Raw genomic sequence first — 10799 nt, 5'->3', positions numbered from 1 at the left:
TAGATACTGTGAAATAACGGTAAACTTCTGGCGTCTGTAGCTGCCAGTAGTTTACCGTTTTTTCAAAAGAACGTTAAAATACTGAAGTAACCACAGAGTGAGAGCTTGCACGTCTCACAATAAAGGACTGTACCAACTCAGGTAAACCGTAGGAGGTAAATACACCACAATAATCAAAATCAAAAAAATGATGGTCTTAACATGGAACTTACCTTGTTTTGTTTTTTGTTTTTTTAAAGTAGATCTTTATTGAGATAAAACATTTAATGAACATGTTTTGTATAGACCATAACTCTATTCTAACATGTTCATGGAAGCATAATAAATCTCTTATAAACATTGTGGCTGACTCCTATGTTTGTGCATACAGTGGAGACAATGGGCCCTCATGATCTGACAGAAGTGTTTATTGATACACTGAGAGGCAGCAATGTTTTAAAATTGGATCAGACTCGTCCTGGAAGGCATGGTGGCGAATAAAAAGGCCAATCTGGGAGTGGGATGTTGCGTTGCACGGCGCTGTCGCTGCCAGTACTGAGGTCTGGTTGTGTTTTCACACCGACACATGGGCAGGATGCTTGGCAGATTTAATTTCTGGGTGGGCTGTGGCGAGTGGCTGGTGTTAGGAAAGTGTGGAGCGGGTGTTTGAATCCCTGTTCCTGGGCCGTCTCCATGAGAAAGTGATGCCCAGTGTTTACTGTCAGAGACCTGGCTCCGCTTTCGTCCAGATGGTCCCTTCCTGCATCTGAGAGAGCCCCATCACCCCAGAGCCCAGATCTCCCTCTCTTTTCTCTTCTCTCATCTCATCCTCTTTTTCCACGCCATCTTATCTTTCATTCAAACCCGCTCTCCTTCTCCTCTTTCTAGTTTTCCTTTCATGTCCCACTTTAAACATCATTTTCATCAGTTTCTTACTTTTTTCCTCCTCTTTTCCCCCTGCTCTGTTTCCCTGCTTTCCTCCCCTCCCACCTTGGCATCTGTCATCATTTCTCCCCTTTTCAGTTTGTGTCGTTGGCAAATCAACCTCTCCTCATGACCTCCGGCCCCTGTGACCAGCTCGGCTTCCTCCAGAGACATTAATATTCAAATTTAGCGCCGGGAATCGCCTGTATGTCAGGTAGAAGGAGGCCTAAACGCCGCCAGCGGCGCGCTCTCCATCTTCCTTTTGCCGGAGAGCCTTGAACACTTGCAGGTATTTAATGAGGCAATGGCTGCCATTAAAGGTGCTACATTAGCTGTCAGAAATGAGAGATAAGAACAAAAAAGGAAGGAGGCTGAATGGGCACTTCTGAAGGGAATTCAAGATTAATACACGAGGCTGAGATTGGATTCTGAGACGTGTAAAGTCTTAAGTTATGTGAAGAAACCGCAGCGAACTTAAAGTGTGTCGTTAGTCATCCAGAGGGGTTACGGTGTTGATTGACAACGTTGGACTTCCTGCTGTAGAGTGTGTGTTGATTGACTAAAGGGAGGGAAAAGGATTGTTTTGGAGGGAAAAGTTTACGGGGAAATATATCTGCCAGTCATCTTAAATTGGCTACTGAGAAGCAGAGGAACACAGCAGACCACCTTCACTCAGAGGGAAAGCTGCTGGGCTTCTTCCTCCTCATCAAAGCAAAAATAAACCAAAATATCTCCTGTTTTTTTTAACTAAGTGAAAATATATGAAAGTTATTAGTGACTGACTGAAAATACTGGTGTTTAAATCATGTTTGGCCTAAACCCATTGTGACCAATTAGCTTTTTATTTTATTTTATCCGTTTTTTGTCTTCTGTCTGCTGTGTGTCTCCATTCACAACGTAGATAACTCCATTAACGCCGATGCAAACATGACGATTCAGATTAAAAAATACCTTATTGTCACAATAACAAATTTATCTGGATGATAAATTGTCTCAGACGTTATTGCGATAAATGATAATATTGTTGCTGTGAGACGATTTTCAACTAATGTAATGGTAATGGCACACTTTCTGAAAATGTTAAATTGTAAAGAACATTTAACACTGGAACTGGGAGACATTTTAAATATGCAAAATAAATAAACAACACACCAAACTGAAGACTTTATCATCCAGTTAAGAGAAGAAAAGATAAAAGCCATAAGTCACGAAATGGAAACAGTAAAACCAAAACAATAAAAGGCTTACATCACAACTTGCAGAGTAAGCAAGTTGTAAGTTTTCTAACTTTATTCTTGTATTATTTCAACTTAATTTTCAATTTTATTTTCTTAACGTGGCCTGAATACTACGTCATAATAATGTTGAATTTTTTTTGATAATCAGGAATATTTAAGTGTGAAAAAAGCTAAAGCAGAAGAGATTTATAAGACAAAACACTTTAATAGCGCTGAAAATAAATGTAAATACAGTTTACTTTGATGAATAACTTGGAAATTATGCTCAGGATCGGCCATACTGCAGGAATTTACTCAGACCTGAAGACGTTATTCAATGTGGAAATGCTCAGCAGTCCAAGAAAACGCCAGTTGTTTTGAGAACCTGGTGGTTTCGGCACTTTTTTTCCTCTTTGGCAGCATTAAATAAAATCCATCACAGCAAAATTAGATGAAAAATTCAGTGGATAATGTGTTTTATTGGTCCTAATACAGCATCTGCACTGCATGGTGCAAAAATACTAAATATTTTAGTCTAGTTTTTAGTGCAAATATCTTAGAACACCTTAAATAAGACAAAGTTATCTTACAAGTAACTTTTCAGAAGGAAATAGGAGCTTGTTGTAAGTTAATAATTCTTTAATATTGATGAGAAAGTTCTAGAAGTAGGGAAATAATCTGCCAGTTAGAACGGGACGATATGGCTGAAAAAGGAATCACGATATCAGCGCTTCATTTCAGTCCACATTGATAATTACAGAACATTTCTTTGTTTTAAATATCAGAAATACTAAAATAATATCAGAAATAAATAATTATCAAAAATGTGTGCCATTTTACAATAAGGCTCCACTTAGTAACAGTTCATAGATATGTTATTACATAATCTCTAGAAACTTTATAAATCCTTATAACTGTTTATTATCCATTAATTAAGAGAGAAGGAAACAAAATCTACTGGCTTCTTGCCAAATAGTGAACCAGATTTTATCTAGAAATGTTTTGCTTCGTTATACTAAACATTTCAAACTTCCTTGTAAGCACAAAGGGAGCCGTAGAGATGTGATAAAAAATAAAGAAAAATCAGAGCAAGTCCAATGTTTCGTTTGAATTATTGACTTAAAGCTCCCATGTCTTGCTGAAAAGTTACTTGTAAGTTAGTTTCATCTTTTACAGTAGAAACTAGACAAAAATCCTTGTTAGGATTTTGTTGTTTTTTGCAGCATGCTTTTGTTTTATTCCTCTCTCAATCACTTCCTGGTGTGATTTCCAGGGTACCTTTTGCTACCTGTTTGGAAGTCCTCTCCTCCAGCCTGTCCCTCCTAGAGCGAGGCGGTGGGAGGAGAATAAATGAGTCGGGTGCTGATGTTCAGCTGTTTCTTCCTTCTCCTCATGGTGTTAGCGCGGCTCGCCTCTCCTGTCGGTGGGTAAGCACTTTGCCGGGTGACAGCACCCATCCTTCACCGGGCCCTGCCATATGCTGTGCTGCTGTCAGAGGAGACAACTGCAGATGCTCCAGCTGCTCTCTCCCTGCACACTGAACAACACACACACAGCTTTCTGAGCCAAATAAAGAGGCAGAGGTGGAAAGAAACACAGCCGAGAGGAGTGCATGTTGACTTTAGTTTCTTTAAGGAAAAGTCGAGAGGTGGAAACCATGTTTGGGTATCATAAAATCTGGATCTGCATGTTAAGATGTGTGTTTGTTGAATAGAAAAAAAGGGATGAGAAACAAATGTTTTATTACTGGGACAAAAGGAAATAAATTACAGTATTTTGTTTGTGTGAACAGAAGAAGTTGCAGATGGAAAATGAGTAAAATGAATTGGATCAAAGAAGCTGATTGAGGGCAACAACGTGTAAGGAAAAAGAAAATACTTTGATTTGTCTCCGTTATGTTTACTGTAATAGGTTTCTGACACTCTGGCTGGTGTGTTTGTATTCATTCAGCAAACATTTCCTTAAAGCACTAGATTGTTCATGACTCCTAAAGCTATTTCTCTCTCTGTTCTTTTGGAAGTGAAAACAAAAAAATGTTTAGCAAGAAATAAATAAATAAAAGTAGGAAAGCCCAGTGGGTTTTACTCACAGTCAACATGCAGAGGATCATGGCCGCTGCTGGTGCTGATACTGCTGAACGTCTGTGTCTGCATGTATATTCATTGGAACAAAAGCTGTCCAGGCACAACACTTGGCTGTGAATCAGTGCTGAAACCACGACACTCGTTCAGCAGCTTGGCTTCAAATCATGCATGAAATTTGCCTCTGTCTCGCAGATTCCCACAAATACCTCTGTGTCTCTGTGCCATCGGTGGGCCGACGAGTCCGTGGGCCCGCTGCTGAGTTCTCAAAGTATTGCATATCAGAATCTGTTTGTTGGTATTCTGCTAATGTTGGAAAAACACTATTTCACAATTAAATAAAAAGTACAATTAAAATCACATGTGAATATGTTTACTAACACAATAAGCCATTAAAAAACATGGCCTCACCTTTATCCTTCTGCCACTTCCTGTTGTCGTCTTTGTCGTTTCTGCCAGTAGTAACATCCAGTTGTCGATAACATGCATCCTGTGATGTGAAAAAAGTGTTTCCTTTGCAGTTTTAGACATTTAAAACAAAAAACGAATAACTGTTATTGATATTTACTGATATGAAGCGTTTATATAGTGTTTTTCAGCCATGTTGTTAACCACTTTAAAGCATTTTAGCAAAGATTTATGTTATTACAAATGCCTATTATTTTATAGCTAATTGTGCTAGCTTACATATAGGATATTCTAGGCAACTCACTCGCTCTTTGGTTACCTAGCAACAACCTGTTGAGTAACTTGTGGTTACCTAGCAACACCCTGTTGAGTAATTTGCGCAGCAGCAGTTTCAGATTTCGCCTCCGCGCCTCATAACTGCTTATAAATAAAAAACTGTGAAAACTGGTGGATAAAAGAGGAAAGGTCACGCCGCCAGTTTGACAATATCTTAGATATTTAAAGCAAAAAAAAAAAAATCAATAGTTATTGACATCGACTGATATGAAATATTTACATAGTGATACATTTTTCAGCCATACTGTGTCCAAACCTTTAAAGCATTTTAGCTGATATTAATGTGATAAAAACAGCTAATATGTTACAGGTCATTCTAAGAAGCTTACCGATCACAAATCTTACATTAGAACAACTAAACTACTCAATTTCAGAAGATTGCTTTGGTTATTAATTATGATTCCAGCATTCCTGCATCCAAATGCTTCCTAACTCAAACATCCTGTCATTGCTTGTGATGATTTTAAATTGTGTTAGCAACAGGATCAAAGCCTGGGCAGTGGGAAGGAATAGCAAAGGGAGAAAGCTTCGGAGTAGCTCCGTGACATGGAGCCTGTTTACTCTTGCCGGCTGCAGAGCCGGGTGAGACGAGGGCGAGTCATGCATTATAAAAAGCTGCTGATGGGTTTTGTGCTCGGGGGTTCAAGCGACAAGTTTAAAGATCACAGATCTATTAAGCTGCTGAGATGAAATGAGCTTGTGTGCATGTTTGAGGGTGCATTAATGTGGTTTTGATGAAATTACTGCAGTCACTGGTAACTTCATTATTTGTTTTAGAAGTTGACATTTTTTTTCAACTCAGAGGATCCGTTTCATTTATTATTTCAAGTCTACGATGACGCTGCACCGCATTTTGAAATTGTTTCATGAGATTTACTTTTACCAAATCAGTAACACACATATGTGTATGTTGACAATCAAGTTCACTGTATTTAAAAGAGGAAATCAAGTTGGTGGTTAACATCAGTCCAGCAGCTTCTGCCTCTGATTCATTAAATAAAACATTTTTAAAAACCCTAAACAAACTACAAAGCAGTAGCTCCCAATGAACAGCTAGCATCAGTTAGCAGTTGTAAAATTAAACATAGCTTAAATGGACAACATTAATAATGATAAGAACATATACAAAATATGGCAAAGTTATTCATGAAACACTGTATGTGATTGGACTTGTGTGAACTATATATGAAAATATAATATTGGTAAAGAAAACAGAGTTGATCCTCTAATACACGTGTCAAACTCAAGGCCCAGGGGCCAAAAGTGGCCCGGCGTAGCCTTCTTTAGACTCCAAATTACGTCGATAAATCACTCCAGTTTTTCGCAAACCTGCAAGATTCACACAAAAGTAATAGATCCCCACATTTTTGTCAGATTTTTACTGCATATTTCTCTCAAAATTGGCCAAAACATTGGCTTTAAGTGACTGCTGCCTCAGTCTTGTCAAGTTATAGTCCATGATTGATCAATACAGAGATTAATTAAAAAGTCACATTTAATATACATACATTATCACAAATATTGTAAAAGTTTCTTACAAATATTTTTAAATTATCACCACAAAATCTGAGATTTTGATTGCAAAAAAACCAACAAAAAAAAAAAAAACACACAAAATATCCCGAAATCCTTTTCAGTGTGAAAAGATGTTCAATATTATTTAAATTTAAGAAACGCTTACTGAATGCTGAAACTATTTATTGGTATTTTAACAGTTTAGTGGGTTTTACCAATACATTCTGTCACTACCGGCCCTTTAAGAACATTCAGATTTTTGATGAGGCCCAAACTGAGAACGCGTTTGTTTGCTCTAACACAGCTACAAATGGCAACAGGAAAAAAGGGGGCGGAGTTGTCACTTACCGGTTGCTATGGTAACCACCAACTGCCAAGAGCAGCTTAACAAAACTGAATACACCAACAAAAGTTTGGAGAAACAACTTCCTGACTAAACAAAATACATTCAAAGAATAAATAAACAGATTTTGACAAACTTCACATCTGTAATATTTTTAAAATAAAACCTTTGTTGTACATGTAGTGAGCTGCATAACCGCCGTTTTGCTGCAGTGAGTTTTGTAAAAGATACGATGGAAATGATACACATCAGTGTGTATCATTGCCAGCAGTTGTGTTCATGTTTGTTTATGTTTCAGAGTTATCTCTATGAAGCTCAGTAGCATTTCTTTTTCCAGATGCCTCAAGCTGCCAGATTTAGGTGACTTCCAACATGTTGGTATGCTGCAGTTGTTGCTACAGGATGTTTTTTGTGGGGAGAAATTTGACTTGTTTTTTCCTCTAACTTTGAATCTAAGTTGCCAGAATTTCATGTTATCCATTGAACTTAAAAGTAGTTCTGTAGGCTGTCTGAAAAATAGTTTCGACTTTGGCTGCTCTTTCATTTTCTCTCAGGAAATGAATGTTGTGTTAACGAAGAACACACTGCAAAAAAACAAAAATCAATCCAAGTAGTTTTTGTAAAGTTTCTACTGGGAATATTTTATAAACATGTAATAAGACAAAACTAGCTGTTCAGCAAGATATAGGTGCTTGTTTTAAGACAATAATTTCTTAATTTTGATTAAAAAGCACTCGTTTCATTGGCAGATTATTTCACTTGCTACATGGGGAAAACATCATGTTATAAGTGAAATAATCTGCCAGTGGAACTCAAACTGAGTTGCTAGGTAACGGGCTGGGCTTGGCTGGGGTTGCTAGGTAACGGGCTGGGGTTGGCTGGGGTTGCTAGGTAACGGTGCCAATGGAACTCGTACTTTATCATCAATTATAAGGATTTATTGACTTAAAACAAACTCCCTATATCTTCAGTTAATTTCGTCTTATTTCATGTTTTCTAAGATATTCCCACTAGAAACTTGACATGAATACTTGGTAAGATTTAGATGTTTTGCAGTGTACCAAATTTAAATGCCCCCCAAAAAACAATACGTTTCCACTTTATTAGTTCAGTTTAAGCTGATCAACAGCACATAAAGTTTTAAACGATTATTTAAAACTTTTGTAGAGCACTTTGAAATATGTTCAGCCTTACTTTCAGCTCATTTAAGTAATATTGTTGCCTTAATGTTGCACTCTGCAGCCAAGCAGACAAGCCGGCCTAATACGAACATTCAAATAGCAATTTCATTTAAACATTGGGAGCCCTGTGTTATTATAATTAGAAGAGAATGGAATACATTTAAAACCATGAAGCAGTGGCTGTGGGCTACAGCAGGTGCAGAGTGGTCCAGCAGTTTATATTCTGAATCGAATGAATCATAAAATGATTTCAATGATACTTTTCATCAGATGAGAAGCTGCTCTCAACCTTTCCTCAGATACTGCAAATGACCTGACCTTGCAAATGTGTAATTTAAAATGCATTCAGAGAACACCCTCTGTTCTGTCTGTCCTGATTATTTCCTGGTATGATCGAGTCCAACGCGCAGTGAGAAATGTATGTTTGTGTCAGGATTTTTCCTTTGTATTTTCAGTCAGGTGTGCTGTGGCTTAAAAAAAAAAGTATTCATAACCTGAAAATGTTTCCATCATGTAAAGGTGAAACTTTTCCCAAGTCTAACATTTTTTTTCACCATTTAATAGATTTTCTTTAACCTCCTACTTTCTTCCTATGACCCCCACAGCATGATACAGCCACCACCATGTTTCATGATAGAAATTGGTTATTCAGGTTGATGCGGCTAATCAGTTAGCAACTTATTCTTCAACATGCTTTATTAGCACTAATAGGATAAAATGAAAATGTAACGTTTTGGTCAGCGTACAAAATGATGGAACACCACCGTTATACTGCAAAAAATGAAAATCTTTGAAAATTAGAAACAAGACAAAACTGCTTTTATAAATAACTTTTGAGCAAAACATGATGTTTTAAAGTCAATAATTCCTTAATATTGATTTAAAAACTCCATTGTCAGATTGTTTCACTTGTTGCATTGGAAAATTGTCTTGTTACAAGTGAAATACCTTTTCATTAATATTAAATAATTATTGACTTAAAACAATCTCCATTTTCTTGCTAAAAAAGCTACATGTAAGACAGTTTTGTCATATTTCAAGTTTTCTGAGATATTTCTACTAAGATCTTGATGAAAAATACTTGGTAAGATTTAGATTTTTTGCAGTGTAGTGGTAGAGTTCCACCATTTTGTATGCTGATCAAAAAGCTACATTGTTGTTTTATCCTACCAGAATTAGTTGCTAACTAATTAGCTGTAACTGGATTTTATTAAGTGTAACAGCGTAACTGGGGTTGAAGATGCCACAACTTTACATAATTCTTTACAAAACGTTTGAACGCTGTTGCTGCACAGTTGAGTTTTGTTTTTCTCTTGGAGTTTGGAGCATCATTATTCATGACGTTATTTCTCCGGTTAGAAACAATTATAAAGTGTCTGGATTCTGGCAGCCGCTCTTTACCGACGCTGGCAGCCGTTTCTGAAAGTTTCTGGCTCAGCTTGCGGAATTGGACGCCGATTATTTTCCTCCCCGTTTGTGTCACTTTAATAATTACTTTGAAAAACGACTAAGAAAGTTAATGAATTTAAGCAAAATAATTGGCTCTACGTTGCAAAAGCATATCTCCATCAAACAGGTGCTGATTGTTGAAGGAAAATGATATGTTGCGTGTAAAATGAGACTAATGGGAAATTAGGACGTGTGATTTGCAGTGCCAGTCGTGCTGCTGCAGAGAATCACACTGAGTCAGATCAGTGTGTGCCGTTTGATGAGGTGAGTGTTTGAATGCTTCCCTCCAAGTGTCTGAAGTGTCTGTCTGAACCGGCGACGTTTGCCAACGCTCTGGACGCAACCGAGAAAATGAGACTTGGAAGTTAAAACAAAAAAAACAAGAACTGTTTCATAACTTAATGAATTTTATTAGATTTTTTTCCCCTCTCCCTTTTCAAACTATTTCACGCATGGTGAAACACTGTAAATCCATAAGCAAGCAGATAAACAAGCAGAAAAAGATTGATGTATTATGAATAAATCATCGGGTTGCTAAAACTCAATATTAACTGTGCGTTGCCTGGAGGCTTTAGCGGGAGCTTACGACAGATCCATCTTGATGTCTGAGGAGCTGACTGCAAGGCAACTGCTTTAGCAAGTACTTATCCTGGGAACTTAATTACCAAAACAAATGATGATTGTGATGATACAACGGCGATGATTCTTCATTACTGTTATTCTTTACCTAGGGTTGTATACAGAAAGTGTTTTTGTCATTATGATTATCAGCGTTGAAAACTCCTGGGTAATAAATAAAACCCAGTCGGTTATTCAGTCTGCGGATTGATTAGCCGAACGCCTTCATATCTTCATCACTGCCGGCTGTGTTGCTGTAAGTTGTAAATATATTTTTATGTTCCAGGCAGCAAATCACAATCAGAGTGTAACAATAGGTTTGTTCATTATGATGTTATTAAAGTTCTTAGAAATGTCAGCCTCTTCAAACACGGAGCAGAGCTTTTTATAATGAGCATTAGTGGAATCTGGATGTGGGAAAAACCGGAGATGATAAGATTTTCATTGATGAACCAAAATTAGAAGAAAAGGTGGACGGTGAATGTAGTGGGCAAAGTGTTGAACAAGACCTGCCAAAAACCAAAGATTAGGTTTTCTGTTATTGACTTAATACCAAGTAAATACAGAGCCAGTATCGCCAATGATCAATATTTTTCATTTAAGTTTGATGTTCCATCAAACTTCTGAACTTTGGGTGTTTTGTAGTTTTTTTCTTTACATTATTTTGTTCACACTATCAGAAGAAAAGGAGAATTTGAATAAAGCTCATAATTAACATAAATTTACTTAACAAACAAAAAATGCACAA

This window comes from Poecilia formosa, unplaced genomic scaffold (assembly GCF_000485575.1).
Source record: "Poecilia formosa unplaced genomic scaffold, Poecilia_formosa-5.1.2 Scaffold212, whole genome shotgun sequence".
NCBI classification, from domain to species: Eukaryota; Metazoa; Chordata; class Actinopteri; order Cyprinodontiformes; family Poeciliidae; genus Poecilia; species Poecilia formosa.
This window is presented reverse-complemented; position numbering follows the sequence as displayed.